We start from the raw sequence: 24,103 nt of genomic DNA on the forward strand, positions 1-24,103 counted from the left end.
CTTCTACAAGCACTGCATTCACACTGAGCCAAAAAGCGTATGGGAATGCTGACCTTAAACATTGCATTCACCTTTGACTCCACCTGTGTCTGTTCCCATTACCACCCATTACCACCATTCGCCGTTCTAAGAGGACGTCCCTGGTGGCATCCAGTTCCCCATGCACTCAGCAGGGCACTGCTCCTCCTCTCCATCCTCCCCTCCCTCCATTCATCCATCATGAGTAGGCTGCTAAATGAAGCAGAGCGCCTCGCCTCTGACCCCTTTCAATGAGCCATGGGGTCTTCTAGCAGTGCAACGCTCCCGTGGTCCCGCAAGGAGCGATTTGGAGCGACCCGCTCGCATCAGTAATGTCCCATAGCATTCAGGGTGCATTAAGCCTCTGGACGTTCCCTCCATGGCTACCTCTCCTTTCTCTCTGCATTCGTTCATTCTCTTTCTCCATTTTGATGCACATGACAACGTGGGCCTAAGTAGAAATAATACATTAGGTGACAATGATTCCAAATTTACACTGTAGTTACTAGCAGCAAGGAGAAAATGCAACCAATTGATGTCAATTCCAAAGTTTGACATGGAGCCCACTTTACTGACTCTATATAGATTTTTGGTTTATATAATGTAGTTATTGTGCGACCCTTATGAGGACAAGCAGTTACAGACAATGAATAAATGAATATTGTGCTAAGATTATAATCATATAATCTCTCAAGTATCTGCAATACTGAACCATACTGTACAACCACCTGGAATTATTTAAATCTTATAGCGACTGCATACCTAATTGTAAAGTCTAATCAATACTGAATACTTAAATCCAAATGCAAAATAATTTCTAACATTGAAATGTTTTACTTTGAAATGCACCGAGTGACCAAATTGATATTGTGATGCTTCCTTTTCAAGTAAGAATTTTTATTAGGTGCAATTTAAATAACTCTAAATTAAATTCCTCTGTTTTGATTTAGAATTCAGATAGAAAATTACTATATTTAAGAGATATGTATATTCAAGTAGGTCAAATTGAGTACCCCATTTTTAGTTAACAAAATTTGTCTAAATCTGCCTAACAAGTTGGAATGTCACCTTACTCCTCTTCTACGTGCAAAGTATGATGAAACCTTCCATAGCAAATAAAAAAAGAGGTGGAGTCCATAAAGCAGTATTGCTTCACTGGATCTGAGACCCGTCATACCCCATAAGCCACACCCACCACGGGGGAAACTATCAATGCCACAATATGCAAACAGGGCTGAAAAGTTAATAAATTGCCTGTAGCTTGCTTAAAACACTAGAGATCAGCAAGTCAAAGGATTATTGTAGCACCTTGTGTCTACAGGACAGGGAAAGTAATGGTTAGCTTCATCATCTACATTTGGTCTGGTCATATTGGAAAAACGCTTGCTGCTAAGTGTCAGGATCCCACAGTTTTCTCCCAGTCTCCCAGCTGATCCCTCACATCTGTATCCACTTTTGTCCTCTTAAATGTTAAGTCTTTTTGGTGTGGCAGCTTATAAAAACTTAGTCCTGGGTTCTTTGCACATCACACAGCAGCTTTTAGGTATAGCTTTTAGGAAATAGAGTGCCTGTTTATCCAGTGTTATCCTATGTTTTCCTGCCATTCTTCAGACACAGAGTTGGTCCAGATTGATTACTAACTGATTACCAGCTATGAGCCAAACTCATAATGGAAAGGTAACACACGGATCAAATGTCATTATCGAGATACAAATCACATGTTACCTTGTGTAAATGAATATTTTACTTTGAGCGACATAACATAACAATGTGCTCATATTTAGCAGGTGCAAAACTTGACATCTTCACCATTTTAGTTCAACAAGTTAGCATGCAAACATTAGCTCCTGGTAGTAATGTCATTATTTTGCTTTCATTTGGCCATAAACCAAAATAAGTACTGGACCAATTAAAAAGGTTAACAAGGGTAGTGGTCCCATAGCTGCTGGAATATTTGAGTCTACATCACAGTGGTGGCACATCCGACCAACGCTAAGAGCTACTAAGAATAAGCAATTAAGCATCTGAGCCTGGATGAAAGTCAGTCATGTGATCTAACAAACAAAAGTTGAGGGTGGTTTGTGAAACTTGAAATACCTTCTGAAAATTTCAAAGAGAGATGTATGAACTCCATAAATTCAGATACATGATTTTTAATGTATTTTAATTCTAACAGCCTTGAGTATTCATGGTTCATTTTGACCATTAGATTTTTGGATTGCAATCCAAAGCATGCCTATTTATCTTCCACGCTGCTACACAATCTTAAAAGAGCACAAGTTTGAACCTCTGTGTTTTTTATTTGCTTATTTTGAAGTTAGTCATGAAGACTTTTACATATTTGTCTATCTCCACTGCCAGCAGACAACATCCCAATCTTATCGTACCATTACCCCTGAACCATCCACGCATCCATATACCCTTCCTTAAATACTTCACTCACCCCGTCTACCACCTGTCCATCCCGTCAACACGTCCTCCTTCACCATTTCTCCTGCCACTCATCCATCCACTTGTCTTCCTCCATCCATCAGCGCATTTATTCCTCCCATGCCTTTAGCACTTCCACACTCCCCCGTCTATTATTACTTCCCTACCTTCCTATTTCTCTCAGTCCATTCAGCCCCTCCATCCATCTATGCTATCCTCCTTTCATCCCTCATATCACCCATCCATCCTGTTGGTACTTTATGTCCTATGTTTTACCCATTCACCCAGAAGTACTCAGATCTTTTACTTAAGTAAATGTACAAAAGTATAGGTATCACAATACCATTATAGTACCAAAAGTACAAGTACTCATCATCATTATCTCACTGTGCTATAGTTGTAAATGTATTAATGTGAACATTAATTTATTGTTGAAGCTGGTAAAGGTGGGGATTATTTCAATTACTTTATATATTGCTGGGTGACCTACAATAATACTTTGTCAGTTATTTGTTGATTTCATTTTGTACCTTCAATGTGAATCTTAAAAGTAATAGCAATTAATTATTAAATAAATGTAGTAAAGGAATAATATATCCCTTTAAAATAAACTGGAGTGTAAGTGTAAAGTAGCAAATCATGGAAATACCCAAGTAAAGTACATGTATCTTTGGTATAGCCAAACCAAAAATACCAGAAATGTCACTCCCAGTAACTCCAAATTTGTGGTCTGTAGCTGACTTGCTAACTGCTGAGGCTACAGTTAAGAAACACCTGGTTTTGGTGATAGTTGGATGAAATGTGATCTCATCCCTTCGTCACATTTTGATGTTTGAACAGAAGCCAGGGGCAGCCTTTTGCATTGTATCTTGATGCAAAAGGGTTGACGGATTTTGATGCAGAAGGGGTTGGTGGTAAGTCACATAAGTTGACTCACATGGCAACAAAGGGGTCGTAGATTTAGGTAAAGACTGTAGCTGACATGACTAACAACCCACATAACGAACAAGTAACTAATGCCAAGTGATTATGACTTCCATGACAAATTACTCAGCACTGACTTTTAGTTTCACATGGGACATGAACACTGGTCTCTTGGGTCAAAGTCCTGTGCTTGTTGGACCCATACACCTCCAATCCACCCTTCCCAGGCTTTCTTGCGCTTTACTGCACTGCTCTGAACGTCTAATAATGACTCAAATGGGTTTACATTGGAGTTGGTTAAAAGCCTGGAGCATCATCTCCTAACTTCACTGTAATGATATCAGGGACATTGGCCAAGTGACATATTTTGACCTGGGAGTGAGACCAGGCTGAATGAAGTGCTGCTTTATTCTGAGGACGAGTCCTCGAAATAGCTATATGCAATCATCTGGGCTAATGCTGCATTCATGTGATGTTGGAAGGTCGGAGTTTCCAAGTTGGGAAGTCACTATTCCGACTTTGTTGCGTTAATATAATTTGAGGCCGCAAAGTGGGAAAAACATGGTAGCTACAAAGAAGATGGGTTGAATTTTAGAGTGTTTACCAAGAGGTTCATTTATTTCTAGATTATTTTATCTTTTATATATCACATTTTTATCTATTTTTATATTTAATCTAGTACAGTCTACATGGTCAGCAGTCAACATAAATACCATATTACACTTTACATGTGATCAAAAATTGATATTTAACATTGACTTTTGCCCACCATGTTTATGTTTTTATGATGTCAAGTCCACATCTGATGTTGTAAAATAACTTTATCAATGTTGGTATACTCGCCCAGCATGCTTTATAGTTAAAAGTTTGCTTGCTTATAGATGCTAATAGATGCATACACTAAAATGCGGAACTACTAAATGTAAATGATATGATATATCATTTTTTACTGTCACTTGCTTACAGTGTTTCCATGCTTTCCACAATTTTTGCTGCCCTGTAACGTCACACAAATGTCACAACTTGGCAACTCGGGTATCATCAAAATTTCCCAACTTCCCACTTGAACTACGACTTTGGAAAGCCATTTATGTGCTCGTAACTGGTAAATACAATAAATACAATATTTCCAAGGTGCACGTGAAGGCAGCATAACGTTACACTTGCTGTTTATGTCAGAAAACATCTCTAAACTGTTGACTGTTTTATATTTCTATATGTGTGAATAGAATAGCTTTGTTAAAAGGCAGCTTTGACAGAGATGGGCTGAATGACAAAATCAATGTGAGACTAATGTGAGTCATTATTTTTGCCATCAAAAGTAAAAAAGAAAAAAAGTTATCATCGAGAAATTGACAATACTGCAGCTCCATTTTCAACACACAGACACAAGAGTGAGATATTGATGATTTTTTGTAATTTGCCCAACACTCAGCTGTGGATTGTTGCATTCATGAGAGTCATCTGAAAAGCATACTGGCAACTATCAAACATACATACTAATCCACAAAAAAAAATACCATGCACACTTGTGAAACTGGGTTCAGTAAAAAATAATTCCCTCTGAAGAACAATCAGACGCACCCAAACACAATTGTTTGACAAGCACACAATCAAGTCGTTCTAGATGCAGCACCTGGATTCTTGTCTGAATCCCTTGATGCATGGAACAGTGAGAGAGCAAAACAAAGAGTCCACATCATCAGCCTGCAATTGAATCCTCCATTGTAATCCCCTAGTTTTTAATCAAGGCATATAATTAGCGCCTATAATACAGCATTAGTACTCATACTCTAAATTATGACTGCACGGAGAAATTGTGATTATTTCCTCTTTTTGGATCTAACCCTTTCTCTGCCGGGTTTATTATGCCTACTTATAGCTCCTAGCGACGGCATGACATCAGCCCTCAAGTCGAGCTATTTGTACCTTGTTCTACAGGTGTCCAAGACAGTTCTTAACAAATGCACCTCCGCAGTACCTCACAGAGTGAGAATAGTGCCAGATGAATGTGGCAATCAGTGCTTGGTGGGTACGAGAGAGTCATAGAGGCTGATTGCACGGTGGGAGCCGCAGAGCAGTGCTCCTCAGACTCTCTCCATGCAAGGAATAACAAGCTCCATCACCCACAGTGTGAAACAACAGACTGCTAATTGGAATCAGCACGCCTCTCCCTGAGCTTATTCTAATATCTGCCGGATGTCTGGGTCGTGCTATATGTAAGGTATGGGGGTGTACTGTTGCAGCTGTTGTCCATGTATGAAGCGGATCTCTTCAGCTGCACTTTTATTAATGATGCATTGCGCTGAAACGCCCCTCATGAAAATAACAAGGAGAACCTATCCAACCAATCATACCGCATGATGAATTTGACCTCACTTTGCCTCAGCAGCTACATCTCTCACACACCTCGACATTATTCACCGCAATGGTTTACACTGTAGTTCATTTAAATGGAGTTATGTGGAGTGCTTTCCATTAATTGCTGACAATGTTAATAAATGTTAATGTGTTCAACCTGACCAACCGTGTCACCATAGCCAAATTAACCCACTCGACCCCATGTTCCTCCCATTCTCTTTGTGCATTGTGTAGGTCCTTGACCCTCAAGCACCAAGTTGATCAGCAGAGCCCCATGATTTTAAAAATAAGCTCTGAAGATGTATTTGCGTTGAGTTGATTAACCCTAAACTGAAACTTAAGCAAAGTGGCTTGATTTCTTGGAAAGAGTCTGCTGCTCTAAGCTCCCAGCCCAGTCATTGTTTCTGAAGACTTAAATATCTCCACCTTACAAATATAGTTTAATTTGAAAAACTTTCAGAAATGTACTAAAACAGCAGGCCATTGTAGTTTGGAGCTGTCATATAATGTGGAGCTAGTGGACCCATTACGCAGGAGACTGCAGGCAACAGGAACTCAAAAAAAAATCACTCTTTTATCCAAGGACACAGTAACTGAACTTCACATGATCAAATCAAGGATCAAACACAGACTGAACTGAAAACCAGGACTTAAATACAAACTACACTGATGAGGACGTGTGTACGGGAGCTGATTGGCTGGGAGAAACTGAAAAGCAGGAAGGACTAACGAGGCTGATGCAGGACAGGTGTTGTGGATGGCTGGGAGAAACTCAAGGACTAACGAGACTGATGTGAGGCAGGTGTGACAGAAAACAGGCAGAAGACAGACAAAGGCAGGAAGTAAAACAAGACATGACCTACAAAATAAATCAGGAAAGAGACTATGATGAATACATGAAATAGGGGAAAAACACAAACAGAAATCCCTTAAACAAAGTCCAAAAGACAACAGAATATTAACAAAAAACCCAAATTATGAAAGTAGCAAACGTTACTCAAAATAGCAAATTTGTTGGGGGCTACTTTTTTGAAAAACAATGGAACTCTATGGCACAGGTGTGTCAGGCTACAGAGGCCTTTGGTGTTTTAAGATAAGATTGTTTATTGACTGGGATAGGATGTGAACTCTGTGCTTTTCCATGAGAGTCACACTTAAAACAGGATATTCCATCATTGCATACTGGACACCATTACTTTCTGTCTCACTGAGTAAAGAGGGCTTAGTGCAGTGACACTCAATTTACGGCATGCAGGCCCAATCTGGCCCCCGATAGGCTGCAAGGTGACCCCCTGCCATTTTCTAATTCACAATGAAAATAAAGTGATTCACACTAGGAATTGTTTTTGTGCTTTTAGTATACATCAGGTGCCACAGTGCATAAAACAGCATCAAGGTAGTTTGTTTATCAAAAAAGTGCCAGCGGAGGATCCCCAAATCCCCCGACAGAGGTCCTAGGTAAGCCCCTATTGTCCCAAAATCTTAGAAACATCCTAAAATCCTTGAAATGTCCTGAATTCCTTGACATGTGTGTGAGAATGTGTGCAGTTGCACCATGCAAAACACACTTCATGCATGCACAGTTACATCACATACTCACAGAGTATATTGGCAAATTCCTCGTGCAAGGTTGCACTGGAAAGACAGGATGTGACCTTTCCTGACGCTGGACGTAGAGTTATGTAACATGACAGATGGGGGTCTTTGGGCATTCAGACAATGTGTTCTGGCAATCAAACACACATCTGCAGGTCAACACAAACACATATGTACACCACATGTAGATAAACACACAGATGTCCTCATTATACATGCACAATCAACGTCGCCCAGCCACAAGAGTCCTTCTACAGGGGGAGTGAGATAAATAATGCAAAGCTGCACTGAGAAACAAACGAATCAAGTGATAGTGTTGTTTGTAATATCATATCACCGAAGAATTTCAATGGCCGGCCGCCGGTGAGGGATATGTGCATGTCTTGCTTAGATCACTGTCTCGCTGCTACATGCAGTGGATGAGGGTGATAAATTACCCGATTTGACAATGGTGGGTGGAACTATCATCCATATCTCAATAGCTTAACAAGGGTTATCATGTGCTGTTGTGCCGAGAATTATTGCAGGGGTGGGGGTGGTGCTGTGTAGTGTGTGTGTGCCCACGTTTTGTAATTTCATATCTGTATTTATGAGTGTGTGTTTGTTTTTGCACATGCTCAAGTATGTGTGAAATGTGCATTTGCATGTGTGTGTGTGTGTGTGTGTTTGTGTGTGTGTGTGTTTGTGTGTGCGAATCACACTCCAGCTGCCAATGCAGAGGATCAAAGCAGTGGTGTGCCTGGGTGTGTGTGTGTGTGTGTGTGTGTGTGTGTGTGTGTGTGTGTGTGTGTGTGTGTGTGTGTGTACGTGTGTGTGTGTGTGACTGCAGCCCCCCTAACAAGCCATTACAATCCTATTGATTCCTCATTAAAGCCCCCAGCTAAAAATACAGCCTGTTGCTGCTGAGGGAGAAGAGACAGTGTGTGTCATCCACCTGAGGAGCGAAGAAGTGAACTCTGCACGTGCTTGAGTGCACACCTACACTGCTAAAAAAGATGAAAACACAAAGTTGGCTCAGGATGTGCGTACCTGTAGGCACAAGCCGCAAATATGACGCATGTTAAAAAAAACACACGCACAAATTCGCACACAGTCCAGCCTTTGTATGATGTGTGACTGCATGCATCCCTACTTGTTTTTTTCCCTCTCTCCCACCCACCCACCCCCCTTCACCCCTTTTTAATTAAAGCATGCAGTAAGTGTGAAATTAACTCTCTCCTACACCAGGCCTGACAGCTCTGAGTGGGAGGAGGCAGAATCAGATGCCTTTGTCTCTGCACGTAATTAGAGAGATGGAGAGAAAGAGAGGGGAAGAGGGAGAAAGAAAGAAGGCCAGCCGGTCCACCACAATGAGAAACCAGCAGCGAGACGGAAAAGATAAAAGGAAGACAGGCTGAAGAGAGAGATGAGGGGAGGAGGAGGGGAGGAGGATGATAAAGTGGAGAGAGGGAGATAAAGCAAGATAGAGAGGGGGATGTAGGGACGGAGAGATTTTAGGAAGAGGGAATAAAGGGAAGAGATGGGGACGGTGTAGAAAGAAAGAAGGTATGTTGGGCGGTTCTGTAGTCAATACCACCTGTAAAAAAAAAAAGCCTCTAATGCCCCGGGATAAATTGACAATCCACCGCCGCACTGCCTTGTTCTGCAGTGAGAACGAGAACCATGAGAGAGAAAACCACAGAGCAAGAGGGGAACATAGAGGAAGAAGAGAGAGTAGCAGCGGGCTTGATAGATGGTACAATTTGGAAAAGGAGAGAGGCAGGGAGTCTTATGAGTTTAAGAATTGATGAAGACAAAATGGGCCCGGGTAGCAGGGGTAATAACTTGTGGGGCTTCATGCTGTTCCTTATGGGCCGTGTCCCAGCTCGGCCCGCCTCTGATGGACGGTTTCCCCACCTTCGTCCGTCCAGCTGCACCTCCCCCTCTACAGCTAAAATGAGAAAAGGGAGGAGTACAGCTACTTTAAAGAGGGTGATGGCTGGGTGCGGGCATGGTGGAAAGGTAATCAGCTGCAGCATTGTGAGCGTCATCATCACTGATTCGTCCCTATGATTTCACTTTGATGCTGTAACATCTGAATTGGTGAAATGGTGTCATTGTTCTTCAAACAGAGAGGCATAAAGAAAGCACTAAGGAATAAATAACAAAACTGAAAAATAGTCACTGAGCTTTGTTAAATAATATGTAACTAATTAGAATATTGCAGTGAAAATCTGGTCATTAGTTAAAAAGTTTACTGCAAGCACTTGTAACATGTTTTTTCTAATCTTGCAGCATTGTCAGCTGTCCATCTCAGTCTGTTTGCAAGTCTTGGGGAGGAGTATCAAGTGGCAACTTCTGAAGCTGAAAAAATTAAGCTGATGCAGAAGTGCGAAAAACTGCAGTTCCTCTAATGGCCACTTGAGGCTGACTCCAAAACAGAATCAATTCCTTTAGACCCTCATACTAAAATGCCCAACTTTACAGCAGCAACATTTCTGACAACTGCACAGGGGGTAAATTTTCATATAATTTTCATACTCCGTATTGGAGTATGCATGCAATTGGGACAGTCTTACACTGTACTGCCCACTGGGCCACTGCGTCATCCATAGCAGTCCACTAAGCTTCATGCAGCAATAGTATCTTAATGGATAAACTGTAAACACGAGTTGCTTTTTCACAAGTTCTTTTGGAGTAAATAGCTTACAGTACTTGGGATGGCCGTTTGACAATGTTCAGCTTCAAAGGAAGCTGACAAAGGAATGATGGCCAAAACTATTACATTTATACACAGCTGGTATGAAACCTTAACTTCACTGCTCAAAAGTCCAAGTAAAATATTAAATGTAGGACTCTTATTCAACTCAAGTATTTTTTGAACCACTCCAACATGCATATTTTCACATACAGGCTATACAAGATTTAAACAAGGAATACATTTAGCAGTACAGCTTGCTCCTCATTCAGTAATTATTGACTGCTCAGATACACAGAATCCATTTCAGAGCGCACAGACTGTACAGAGCCTTTGTGTTCTTACCATATGGGCAATGTGTGCTTCTTTCAACGTCTTATTTCTTTTTAGGCTTTTATCAAAGAGGCAACAGATGCATTGACCTTGATGAGACCCAACTGAGAGATGCACTTCTGAGAGACACAATTGTACCATTCGGCACAGAGAGATGGATGAGGTCAACCATGACTATTGTTGGCGTGGCAACGACATTTTTTGATATTCATGACATTAGTGCATGCATTTCTTTACATGCAAACCTTCATATTCACCCACACACACACAGTATTCTGACATTTGAGGTCCAGAGAAATGGGATTATTGAGGGTATTTACCATCACCATTAGACATTTTTAGACTAGAGGAACTCATTCATTCATTGTATTGTGTCCACACCACAAGAACTAGGAACATTTGTACTTCTTAGAACCCTGTTTTGAGCAACTATTTTAGCTCCTGTTTAAGAGTTCGTACTCTTCCAGCACAAGTGAAGCCATGAGAGACGTTAAGTGTGCGTGGTCGAACAAAGCCAGTGCAGCACTGCTGGCCCTTCGGAAGTGTGCCAGGCTTTGAATCTAATTTTCGTAGTGACCAAACAGGAATTACAACTCCCGAATCCATCACATAATGCCATCAGGCCTAAAAAGACTTTTTCTGATTGACTTCTGTGGCAAAAGAGATTTCTCTAGATCTGTGGATACATCTTTTTCAGCATCGCAATCCCCACAAAATGACTCGTTTCAACATAAAGATTTATTCCATTCAGGCTGATAACATTTGGAAAGTCTAGAGGAGCCACAATTAGCCACATTAAATCATTTTATCCCTAGTGAAGTTAGAGGAGCGCTAAACCTATGGGCCAAGTGATGGGGAAGCAGCTCTGATCCCATAATTTAATACAGTAGCAGGAGAGATTTTTTGGGCAAATGCACCACAGAGACTTAACGGGGCCCCCAGCTTAATGATATGTGCAGTTCATTTAATGCATTGATGCAGCACCAGCAGATTGCCATTTTTTAAATTCATTAGTCTTGTTAACAACTTACAAAACAAAAACTTGCTTGTAAAACTTTTTTTTTTAGTGGAAGAAAACATGGACAAATGGATCATCAGTAAAGTCCATTTTTTACTAAGCATGTATGCGACAGGAGAAATTCATCGTGATTTTGACTCATAAAAAATAAAGTGACATTGCAAAACCAAAATGCCAGACAGCTTATTTCACTTTAGCACAGGCAGTATGAAATCAAATAAAAAAAGGCCATTAAGGTAGTCTTCAGGGTAGCTTCCCAGTGCCTCTCAGGGAGTCTCCAGAGTGGTTTGATCCAAAAACGCCTATTGTCTACTGAATCCACTGGACTTTCATGGCAGGCTTTGGTTCAGGTGCTGTGAGCAGTGGTGTGTAAAGACTACCCAAAAGATACAGAACAGGTCAAGCTGTAACACAATTAGTATAATCTAGACAGAAGAGACAAAGCTTGTATTGAATTGAGACACACACACACACACACACACACACTCACACACGCACACTCACTCAAAGAGTATTTTGCCACTCACTCAATCACTCCACAGGTAGAATGCAAGTTGGGAGTGAAGGATGAAAGTGTGAGGACTGGGTGTCATACAGTGGCAGAGAGAAACACAGAGCGAGACAGAGGATGTTAACAGTAATCCCAAGTGGATATCTCACCCCTCAGGGCATCCTGCCCTGCGGCTAGAGACAGACAGAGAGAGAGTGACGCTCATACTGCTGTGTAAAGAGCAGTCTACCAACAAGCAGTTCTGCTCTTCAACACAATATGCCACCGAAAGCTTGGAGCAGACTTAGCATTTTGCAACCTTTCATGTGCCCATCCAGTCAACATTGATGGTTAAAGTTGTCAATTAAAGCAATAAATCCCTCAGTGTGTTCTATACTGACAGAGAAATCCAAATTCTTCTGCCAGTTGGTAGTACCTACATGTACCAGGATGCCTTGCGCTCAAGCTTCTGATGTCCAACCTAACATAGTATAGTCTGCTTTCGCAAGTACCAAAATAAAACACAGAGGCTCCATCCAAACCCGCATGAACCAAGACAGCAACAATTCTGAATCATTTTCCAGTTCAGCAGCAGCACATTATAGTATCCGATTTTTACTTTTTACAGTAAGAGGCCATCTTAAATTCACCTGGCATTTTGCTAAGAAGCAACTTAACAAAATAGCTATAACAGTTTAAGGTGACAAAAATACTCATTCAATAATGATCGTGTGCCCTCTATGCCCTGCTGGTCTTGGTTGTCTTCTCTAGATTATTTTCAGGTCTTAAGGTTTCTGGAGAAGGTTTTGGTAATTTTCCAGTTGGCCACCATTAGCACAACAACTGGTAAGAGCCAATATATTCGCGGACTTCATCCAAAAACAGAAGTTAAACACAGAAACACAATAAAACTGACTAAAACCCACCGTGGGTAGTGTTTCCACTGTTCCCAATAACAAGCCCAAGTTGGGTTCTTGGCTTAATGTTACTGATTCGGTAAAAAGTTCTGCCTTGCCTCCAACTACAATGCGTCACTGAAAACAGTGCATTTCTCAGTCAATATGGCATACAGTAAAGAATTGATTCCTTCAATGAACTGCATTAACCATTAACATTGAGTGGAAATTTACATGAAAGGGTGGAAAATTGTACCTTTTAAATCCACAAAGACAACATATCCCAACTTTCTCCACCAGCAAATACAGATTTTTTTTTATTTTTTTTTTTACTAAATCAAAGTGCTGGTCACTACAACACATCAGGTACTGTGATTAATCACATTTGTAGGCAATCTGTGAAATCCCACAAATTCTTGTGTGTTCTTAAACCTTAACAGAATTTAAATCCATTTTAAAAAGCAATTTTCCTTGGTAACTTTCACTGCAATTCACATTGAAATTGCAAAGAAATGTAAGAAAGAAATGTTGCTTTAGGAAATGACATGATAATTAAGACTACTGACAATAATTGAAAACATGGAGTTTGACTTAAGTAAACTACATAAGAGTGAGAAATTTGAGGTGAGCTGTGGCTCCATATTGAAACATGATAAACTGGATTATAAAATAATTCTTACTCAGAGCACACAAACTATTATTCCATTGGCAGACCTTTATGGACATTTGTTTAAATTGTTACATCTCCCACACACAGGACGAGCAGCTGAAATGTTGGATAACATTAATGCAAAAAGTTCTTTTTGGAGTATGCCTGGCCTTTTTTGTTTAACTGGCATTTCAAATGATTACACCACTTGTTCCTACTGATGGCCTATAAATGCAAAAGCTAATGCTTCATCCACAGCCCTTCATAACTACATGTGTACATTGGTTTAACAGTTGATCGTTGTCAGTTTTTCTGGTTTGTCTTATACCCCCCTCATGAATTTTGAAGCTTTTCTTAAAAAGGCTAAATGAAACTACAGAACTTCATCACACCAAACATGAAGTCATGCGACCAGTTTGTAGTTCATCTATAGCCTAATGGTGGCTTTTTATTTCTGGCGATTGCAATGCTTCAAAAAGTAGTGTTCCTTTGTGAAGATTATTTTGCTGAACAAAACTTGTAAATATTATAAATGTTTGTTTACCACAGAGCTTATCATCTGCAAAAATCCAAAATCCAGGAGAAGAACCAATAGGCATTTGATGATGGAACCCGAGCAATGCAAAATTCAGCTTTGGACTGAAAAAAACAAACCATCATCCCTGTAGCACTCTATTAAACATATTAGAAAATGTTAATAAGAACAACAGCCAGCGACTGCTGAGGATTAACTGTTAGAATCATTCATCACACAATGTATGATTTTATCCATCTGATTTCAACACAAACTGACCCAGACCTTGTCTAGTATGACCGTATGTGGTGGCGCCCAAATCATATTTACAACTGGCTCAAAAATCAAAATGCGCTATAATCTGTCTGCATACAAGTGCTACTTTGTATTCAGATCTCACAGAAGGTGCTGAGTGCTAAAACATTGTTTTTGCCATCATGTATAGAAAAAAACAAGCCATTTATATACAATCGGCTTCAACAATAAGGCAGAAAAATAACAGCTTATTTTCATTGAAATCATTTTGAATGTATATTATTACAAGCATTCCAGCCACAACAGATTTTATGAAAGATTTTGTGTTAATAAAGTTTCAGGCCTATTATTTCAGCATCTGTCAGTGTTTTACACTAATGGGCGCGCTGATAAACAGGAGTCATAATGTGTTTTATGATGGAAATTGAGCAACAAAAGCCTCTAAATGATATTCAACAAGGAGAAAAACAGAAATATTGAGTCATTTGCCCCACAATAAATTCTGGCCAACTTGTCGATCCGCTCCGAATCAGCCACTTAAACTGTCCAAAGTGTGAAAGGAGGACTGTCAAAGTGTTGAGAGGAAAATCAACTGGTGACTTGGCTGCACTCTCCGTCATTGATCCCAGTGTCTGTCTGTCCAACCCCACACCGCTCTCTCTGTCATGTTTACAACATCCCAGCTCTCTGCGTCAACATCCTCCCAGCCCTTGCCAATAGCGTCCTGTCCAAGCTGTCCATCAAAACGCCCGCCTGGCACCGCCCCCTTTCCCCTCCATTAGCTGCACACAAACCCCCGGCGGCTCCGCAGGACCAGACAGCCCGCCTCGGCCCCTGGCTCCGGCTATCGATTGGTTCTTACGGTAATGGGCGTCTGTCTCCCTATTGTCTAATTGGCTAAGTGATGGGATTGATCCTCAGATTGTTTCGCTAAGTTCATTTGCTGCGGCCACCGCCGAAACCAGCAAGTGGACTGCATGGCTTGTTCGGAGCTGCTGGAAGCTGTGCAAGACATCCACCATAATGGCTCTGTAATTGATCAACTGCAAGCGCTGGTGGGTGGGGCTGGATGCATTAGTGCTGGAGGATGTTAAGAGAATGTTGATTAAGGCTCATTATGGCCATCATTACGTGATAATCGATCGAGGCGCACGTGTTGTATATGGCCTGATGTGTTCTTTTTGGAACAGGCCTTTTTGTTTTCTTTTTTTTTTCCTGACGTCTCATCTGCAGTAGCGCTGATCTCCAGTCAGTTTTCTTTCCATCTGTCAGGCTGTAATGAAAGATGCTGTCGAGGAGGGCTGGGTAATGATCCCAGATCTTATACTGAGAGGATTGAAAAAACAAGTAGCCATACATCTAAGGGGAAACATCAAACCTCCTAAATGACTCAAAATCAATGCAAGTCATTCAATAACTTGCACCCTGGGGGAATCTTATATTTCAGCTCCATCAAGGAAAAATCTATTTATATCCAAGTGTAAACAGGTATTTTCTCCTCTCAGTTACAAGCACAACTTCGGAGCTGTTCCTTAACTTTTTTCATAATCTATTTACACAAATATTTAAGCAATACAGCGGTGTACACATGATATTTTATCTCCAGCCAAAACAGTAAGCACGGACTGCCGGTGGCCTGCAGCCTCCGAGTCCTGTCCCAGTAGTAATAACACATACTTAATTCCATATCTGAGTCTCACCTTGCTACTCCCACACTCCTATTATTGTTCCCCTCTCCACTTACACAGAGTGGGCTGGGAGAGAGCGAGGCACACTGATAGTAAGAGAGAGAGAGAGAGAGCGAGAGAGAAACACACAGACGTGAATCCGCACTGCTGCCAGTATCCCCAGCTCAGCACATGCAGTCATTGATTAACACGGGATTAACACCTCCGAGTGCACACACATACACACGCATAGAGAATCAACACCCGTCATCACACGTGTACACTTGCCGGCAGCTTGAACGGCCCTCCGCTGCCACCGCGATGTGTTATCTTCCTCCCATATGTGTACCTCAGGGCCCTCCCTAGTCTCTGTAATAGACTGTCTTTCTCAGTACCACAGAGTCTCCGCGCTGTGCTGGAGGGATTGCGCGTTTGAGCGTGTGTGGAGGGGGTTGAGGCCACCTTTCTCGCTGCCTGTCACTCTCCCTTAAAACAATTAAATCCAAAATCCTACCCCGTCCTACCCCTACCTACCGCAGTGACTGTGACAAACAAACAGCGGCAGATTCATGGGTTTGTGGAGAAGCACAACGCCATATAAAAGCAGCAGCAGCTATTTGTGCGCTCCCGCATTAGCTTTCACCTCCATCAGCCTCATTATGAGTCACGACTCATCGACATGGTGTGAAACTCCCTCTGAATGAGCTTCATTCACATTCAGGTGAACGCCATGTGTCTATAGTGCGATCCCTCTGCTGGCAGGAGAGCACAGATGGCAGCCAAAAAGACTTTGACGCCCCTGACCGCATAAACCCGCTGGTCTCCTGCGTGGACAACGGGCTGGGACGACGAAAACAGACAACACCGTGTGGGTCACTTTGCTATCAGTCCCATTTGAAATGTTAAGCCTTGAGGGCGAAGATTTCCATGCAGGGGAGATGAGGAGGAGTGAAGCACGGGGGGGGGGGAGTGCGGCATGTGGTGCTACAGGGAAGTAGAGATAAGAGAAGACGTATATAGAGGGAGTGAACAGGAGATTGTGAAAGGATGGTTGGGGAAAGAGGAGACACTGATACACAGTGATATGTCATCACCGAGTAAAAAAGGTTAATTCCTTTAACGTGCTGCATATGATCCCATAAGCTGCGCAGCCACGATGCTATCTCCAAAATCCTGCATATACCCTTTAGGCAATGTTGTTTATAGGCACACAATTACCCTCTCAAATGCACCGTCAAAGTCGTGGGGGCCCCGACTGTCTCCGCTTGTAATGAGTCGCATTATTGACAATATGTAGGTCACTGCTGAGTTCAGCACATACAGAAGATCACAAGATCAGGACAATTAGACTATTGGATTAAAAGCCCCATAAAGCAATTGTTTTCGGCTGCAGTGAGTGTCATTGTATAGCAGCCCCAGCATGGATTATATACCAACGATGTTTGTGGGAACAAACACAAAATGTGACATCCCTTTATGCAGAGGGGGGGGCTACCATGCTGAGGAATTGTTGTGGGGCTTTCTGCACATCAATTGAGTTTAGAAATCCAGATTTAAAAGGGTTTTTTCTACCTGGACCCCATTTTTCCATGTTTTTGTGTCTAAGTGATTAATGGTAAAAGTTTTTGAGACTGGTCTAGTTTTGAGCGAGAGCAGCAGCCAGGCTGCAATGGAAACTTGGGCATATTGCACTGTCAATTTATGTCCATTAATGTTGTGTTCACATTGGAATCAAGGGGACGGTAGACAGAAAATTGGATATAATGTTTGTGGGCAGCAGGTTGGTCAAATCAGGAGACGCCGGCAGAGAATAACATAAACGGTAAGAGTGGATGGCATTGGCATTCAAAGTTAAAACATTCAAATTTTAGGGCTTGTAGCGGAGTGGAGCTTCCAAGGATTTACAGGTCTTGAGGTTGCAAGTCCCGACGTGATAATGTCAAAACATATAGGCTAATGAAATTGAGTAACTTTAGCGCTGCTATACTGTCTCAAAACGTGCATGAACTTCACTAAAACATGCAAGTTTCTTAAATCATAGCATTAATGGCCGTGTGGTACAGATGTTGTGGTAAGCTTAATTATTCATAGCTATAGTAAATGTGTCAAGTGATGCAAAACAGGTGGACCCAAATGCAGGAAAGGGCAAGTGACAGGAAAGAACTCAAAAGATGCAGTATCTGAACATCACACAACTAAATCGAGGATCCAACTTAGACTAAGCTTAAAATCAGGATTTGACTGATGAGGGGATGAAGTGCCGGAGGAGAAAAAGGGTGGTGAAGCTCAGGTGAGGGAGATAAGGTGATGAGGCAGTACAGCAGGCAGGAAGCTGATTGGGCGTGAAAAACTGAGGAGCAGGAACGACTAACGAGGCTGATGTGAGACAAGTGTGACAGAAAACAGGCGGGAAACAGACACAGACAGTCACTAACTTGAGACATGACACATGAGAAGATAACACATGAAATAAACAGGAAAAACACAAACCCTAAAACAAAGTCCAAAAGACACCAAAATATTAACAAAAACCCAGGATCATGAGAAAATCTAAGCTGTTTGCGAAACCCACTCGCTCACTCTTCTCTATGTAGTGGGTATGTAATATTGAACTATAAAGAATAACCAAGCTAGATTTCGGACACTACGCTGGTATTTTCCTCCACCGGAAATGCACAACCATATTACATTGTGGTATACCAGAGTAAAATGTAGGGTACATCTTATGGACACTTAAATTTGCTGTGCATTGTGGGTATTTTATAGTGCAATATATAGCGTATGAAATTAACGGCTGAGAATTCACTACAACAAAATGGCAAACACAATTTTATATGCACTATTTCCGTGATAGGGAACCATTTCAAACACAGCTCTAGTGTCTCTTATGTGAGTTTTAAAAACATGCATTTTCCCAGCATTCTCTGGCTGTGGGAAATTACTGTTTTCCCCCTAGCTGACCACACCCCCTAACTACAACTAGAAACTGACTGTTTCTATCGCTAGAACATTCATGATTTATTATAATGAATAGGGATAAAGAGTGTTAATGGTGTCCTGCAGTGTGTCACTGTGTGTGTGTGTGTGTGTGTGTGTGTGTGTGTTTTTTTGTGCTCTGTATGAAGAGTTCCTGACCATGAATGTGTGTATTAGCTAGCCAGGACTCCAATTACAGACAGCAACAGGAGTAGCAGCAGTATCCATAGGTCATTGCTTTGATATAGACCATGGCTGGTTCCTATGTATTTAATGGCCACCACCGTGTTTGCACCATTAGGCTGCTACTCTACAGCCATCTGGTCATCTGAAGAAACCTCCTGTAACATCTGAACATCATTATGGCCTTGGTTGGAGGGAGCATGAGTGTGTGCATGTGCGTGTGACTGAGAGAAAGCATGTGTGGAAGAGTGTTCTTTGAGAAACGGAGGTTAGCGCCCAGTCGATGATAGAATCTGCAAATGGACGCCACCTTTTGCAGCGGGAGGACAAGTCATTTTAGCAGCCTAATGGAATTTTACAGCATGGGAATACAGTGTATAGAAGGAGATATCATCTCATGCAATAGGAAGAGCCATGCGCCGCAGTGAATTCTGATATTTCTATTTATTCCCTCAGTGGAAGACGAAATTTATTTCCAGTCGAGGTTAACACAGATGAGATTGCCAATACCTCAGACATACTGTAGCCCACTGGAAGACTTAACATGGCTGCTCTAAAAGCATAGGACTGCCCAGGTTGCCAGGTATGGAACACAGTCATTGACATAAAGATAAATTTTAACACTGTTTACAGCTCAGTATGCACTTCATTGTGAAGGCCTGCCTCTCGGAAAGCTAATTTATGACCGTGTTTCACTTCCAAGTCTAGCTTTTAATAAGCAAAGCTCAGAGTCGTAAATAACTACGAGATTCACTAAATCATTAGCCATTAGCCACTTTGCGTGTGTTGCTCACAAAAGGTTTGCCAGGTGAGCTTTATGTGTGTTTATTGGCCCTGTGAATTTTTAAGGAGGGCTTCGGAGAGTGCAGTAGATCAATAGCTTTTCAATATACAAGTCCTGCACTAAATCATTTCACTTTTGGAGGCTGGTAACAACTTTCTGACAGTGTTGATGATGGAAGTTACGAGCAACAATATGGCTGCCAGAATAAAAACCTTCCCCTGCAGCCAAGCAGTATTGTCAGGAGGGGAATAAACATCACTTTGAGGCAATTAAAAGATTTCTCACCAGTTTGGAGCTGCACAGGTGGAGAATTTGGCATACCAAAGAGGGAATAATCACATGTGCAGAGCTGGTTATTGAATCTCAGTGCCTTTTTAAATAAAAAAATTAATTTTTCTGTGGCACCATTTATTGAAAATTGTCCTCACTGTACCAAATCTGGCACTAAAGTCTTGCTCATTCAAAGACTTCTATGGCTGCTTGTGTTTATATAAAGAAAAGTCTTGCTTATTTATGTGTACCAGATCAGTCAGTATATTGGAATTCAGAACAACAGTCAGATTATTGTCTGATATTTCTCAAGTGTGTGTCACCCTGTGCAACCCCTCCACTCTTTCTAGCCCGCTACATTCACCAATCTAAAGTTGCTTTCACACTACAAGCAACACAGCAACAGTATGCCCAGCTATATTATCGCTGAGTCACTGTTGAAGTGTTGCTCAAACGCTTCTTGAAGTAGTAGTAGTAGTAGTAGTTGTGTGTGTGTGTGTGTGTGTGTGTGTGTGTGTGTGTTTGCTACTTGCCACAAAGCACCTCGGCTTAATGTATTTTGGTCATAAAAATATCCTTACTTATGATCAATGTCTGAGCCCCATTTTTACGTCTCATTTCGCTGCTCCGACAACATCACACAATGGGAGGTGGTTAATGTTACAACCAAAAAGGTTGTATGAAGAACAAACTTTGCATAGGGAGGAGTTTGGGGTATTGAATGGGTCAAACAAAGGACTTACAACCAGTAGACTGTTTGTGTCCTGTGTGAAAGCAAAAGTCAGCGTTGACTTATTTTTCTCTTTTTGTCTTACTTACATACTATATGCGCTTTACGTAATGTGGCATACTTATGTAATGTTGTGATGTACTTTTTCCCCCTTAAAACTAAACAAGCCTTATTGTTGCCTAAACCGAAAACTGCAAACGTTTCACATTGCAGCTGCCACCGTGTGATGCAGAGTTAAGAGGTCATAGGCATTCCTAACATTTCTGTGAGATCAGGTTGTTACCAATATATAGTTTTTGTATCTGAACATGGATGTATATTGATATGTATTTAATGATCTTAGAGTGAGCTTTATATATACAGCTCTGTGGGTAAACTGATAAAAACTCCTCCAGACACACAGTGTACATCAGCTGCATGGTTGCCAGAAACACAACTATTTAGCCTTCCAACACAAAGCACCTTCCACTGCAGTGAGCTAACTGCAGCACCACTTCAGGTGGCCAAGTGCTGATCACAGGCTCGATTCCTGAAGAGGACCAGGAAGCATAAGTCCTTATCTCCTTAGCAGCAAGCCGCTTTAGACGAGCTTCTGAAGAGGGGAAACAGGCTTTTGAGAAGCTGCACGTACGGAATATTCAGCTGCAGATAACGAGGGGAGGAGAAGAGATTTCCCTTTCTCCCTTCCCTCCATGTCGCCTCTTACCCACAAGACTGTGGAAGATACAGGGTTGCAGCAGAAGGCATGTGCAATAAGCCGTGAGAAACACGACCACTGCCATCCGTTGCCTAATTGCTGCAGTGCCGGCATGACAACGCAATTTGCATAGGAGACATGGCAAATGGCTGAATGAGATTTTATTCAAATCCCTCTCCTTTGTGGCTGCATCTATCACTGCAGAAATGAAAGCTATGTATACACTGAACTCCCTGCTGCTCCACAATAGTACATCTGACCTCCATTTTGGGTCCATTTGCATCTTGTTGACATATTTCACACAAAAAACAATGCTACCCATTTTCACATTATAGAAAACTGTATTTCCCTTCAAACCTCCTCAAACATTTGCACTCCCAAATTCCAGTATTAACCAGATTTGAATAATCATTCTATTATTCTGTCAGGGCCCCAAATCCCCACATGAGTATGGATGATTGAGGTATTTACAGACCAGACCTATAACATAAAATCAGCCCAGGCAAGTCAGTGAATTAAATCGCCACTGAGTGTATTTTAAGCATATAACAAGTCTAATGTTTGGTGAGGTTGTCCAGTTAGACCATAAATTAGTAGCTGCTGAGTCGACTTCAAAGTGGCAAATTTCATTTACGACTGTCAGAAACTTCTGGGTAAAAAATTCTCAACCAGGGTGTATCTTGAGACTGAAGGGTTGTTGACACATGGTGCTTTCTACAGTGTCTGCAACTATTCAATAGGTGGTTGTAAGGTCATAGGACAAATCCAAAACTGTAAATGTGCAAATTAGCTGCCCCAAAGCAAGACTAGACATTCGGTAATACCATGCCATCCAAGAGTGACAAAGCATATGGTTTATGCATGCCAAACATAGTTATTCGCAGTCATTAATCAAACATGATGATAGACCCGTCTGCAGACATCTTTCAATTTCCCCTCTAGAAAAGAAAAACTAAAAAACGAAATCCAATAAAAAAAATGTAGATATTTTTATCAACACATGCCATCCTGCTTCAAACTAGTTGAGATGAAACAGCTGTTTATTATTGCTCTATATGTTCTAGCCTTGTTGTGAAACTCCAGAGTCCAGAAGTTGTGTGGGCTGGCTAGGGTGGCAAAACTTGTCTGAGTCATCCATCATTGCTGGGGAGAGTACCCACCTCTGGTGGCACAGCTGTTTGGGCAGTGACACCGGCGTGCCAGCCGTGGCCCCTACATCTGCTGCTGGGTTGGTGCTGACAGGGTCATCTGTGGCTTTGTGAAACACAACAGCCAGCGTAGCACTGTCGGCAACAGACGGACTGAGAGACACAAAACACAGGGTCAGAGGGCTAGAAGTGATATTTTGGGTGGAAATGAGTTTGAGATTGAAGTTGATTTCATATCAGCCTGCTGCTCTACTTATCTGGAAGAAAAGGGAACTGCCAACAGAAAACGGAAATGTAAACTGGTCATTATTAGGTCGATTTTTCCTCTTGTAGGTTCTTGATAGATGTTGGAGAAAACATTACCTGGTGGAAACTGAATCATATAAATTGTGATAATTTGACAGACCAAGTTATGTTTTTCTGCTTCCAAAATAAATCAGCAAACAGAAAACTTTGGCAAAAAGTCTCACTACCTCATGCTGTGAGCCAGCACTTAGTCACGTTACCTGTTTACCTGACAGATGATACTGAAAAACAGTGCAAAGAATCATTGCTTCAGATTCTTTATGATGCATTCATCAATGTGAACAAAGCACAGATATGGATTTATTGTCGAAACAAAATGGGCCTACTACAACAAGCACCCTTAAAGGGGACCTATTATGCTTTTTGGGTTTTTCCGTTTATTTATTGTTTTGTGTAGCATTTTTGTGCTCGTAAAAGGTCTCCTCTGAAATAAAGCCCAAAGTCCAAGCCAAAGGGAGCTCTCTCTCCCTCAGAAGGCACAGCTCCTGAACTGCCTGAAACAGCTCATTTGAGTTTCAGTGTTTACTTCCGTAACTTCATGACATCACAATGTAACAAATAACATAGAATGTGCTTTGTATTTGCATAGAGAGAGCCAGCTGATAAATCAGAGCAGACTCTGATTGGGCAGTATGAGACACGTGTTTTTGAACATTAAGCATGTAAACCTATTCAGGTAGACCCCAACAATACAACTACGATCCCAAAAATGAGCATTATAGGGCCTCTTTAAGAATACATTCATTCTTATTGGACACTTCAACCCCAAATTAAAAACACATATTTTTGCTCTTACCTGGAGTGCTATTTAACAATCTGCTGTAGATTGTTTTGGTGTGAGTTGCTGAGTGTTGGTGATATCGTCCATTGAGATGTTTGCCTTCTCTTCAATATGATGAAACTATGGCACTTAGCTTGTGGTGCTCAAAGGTGGTCACTAATGGCTCCAATAAAAGATGTCTACAGCTGAAATGCTGAACTCATGGCTGTGAAACAGGAGTCCAAAAACCAGTGGGTGATGTTATGCCTTACACGTGGGCGGACCCTATGAGGTGGACAACACTTTACTACTGACCCAAAATAATCAAAAAACACCTTTAAAACAATCAAATCCATTGGATTTAGTTACAAAAACATGCAAAAAATCCCAATCAGCAAAACCAGCTGTCCCATCACCAGAA

The 24,103-nt window shown here is 41.5% G+C and overlaps 1 long non-coding RNA gene across 1 annotated transcript; it reads right to left on the reverse strand.

Moving 5' to 3' along the window:
- Nucleotides 1-11,441: 11,441 nt before the first annotated feature.
- LOC148187506 (uncharacterized) lies at nucleotides 11,442-24,103 on the reverse strand. Its single transcript, XR_015778771.1, has 3 exons — nucleotides 23,719-24,103; nucleotides 22,629-22,769; nucleotides 11,442-11,733 (listed from the first exon to the last, which is right to left on the reverse strand). It is a non-coding gene; the product is annotated as an uncharacterized LOC148187506 (long non-coding RNA).

Source organism: Plectropomus leopardus, chromosome 14 (assembly GCF_026936395.1).
Source record: "Plectropomus leopardus strain MGB_pleo_1.0 chromosome 14, ASM2693639v1, whole genome shotgun sequence".
Taxonomy (NCBI): Eukaryota; Metazoa; Chordata; class Actinopteri; order Perciformes; family Serranidae; genus Plectropomus; species Plectropomus leopardus.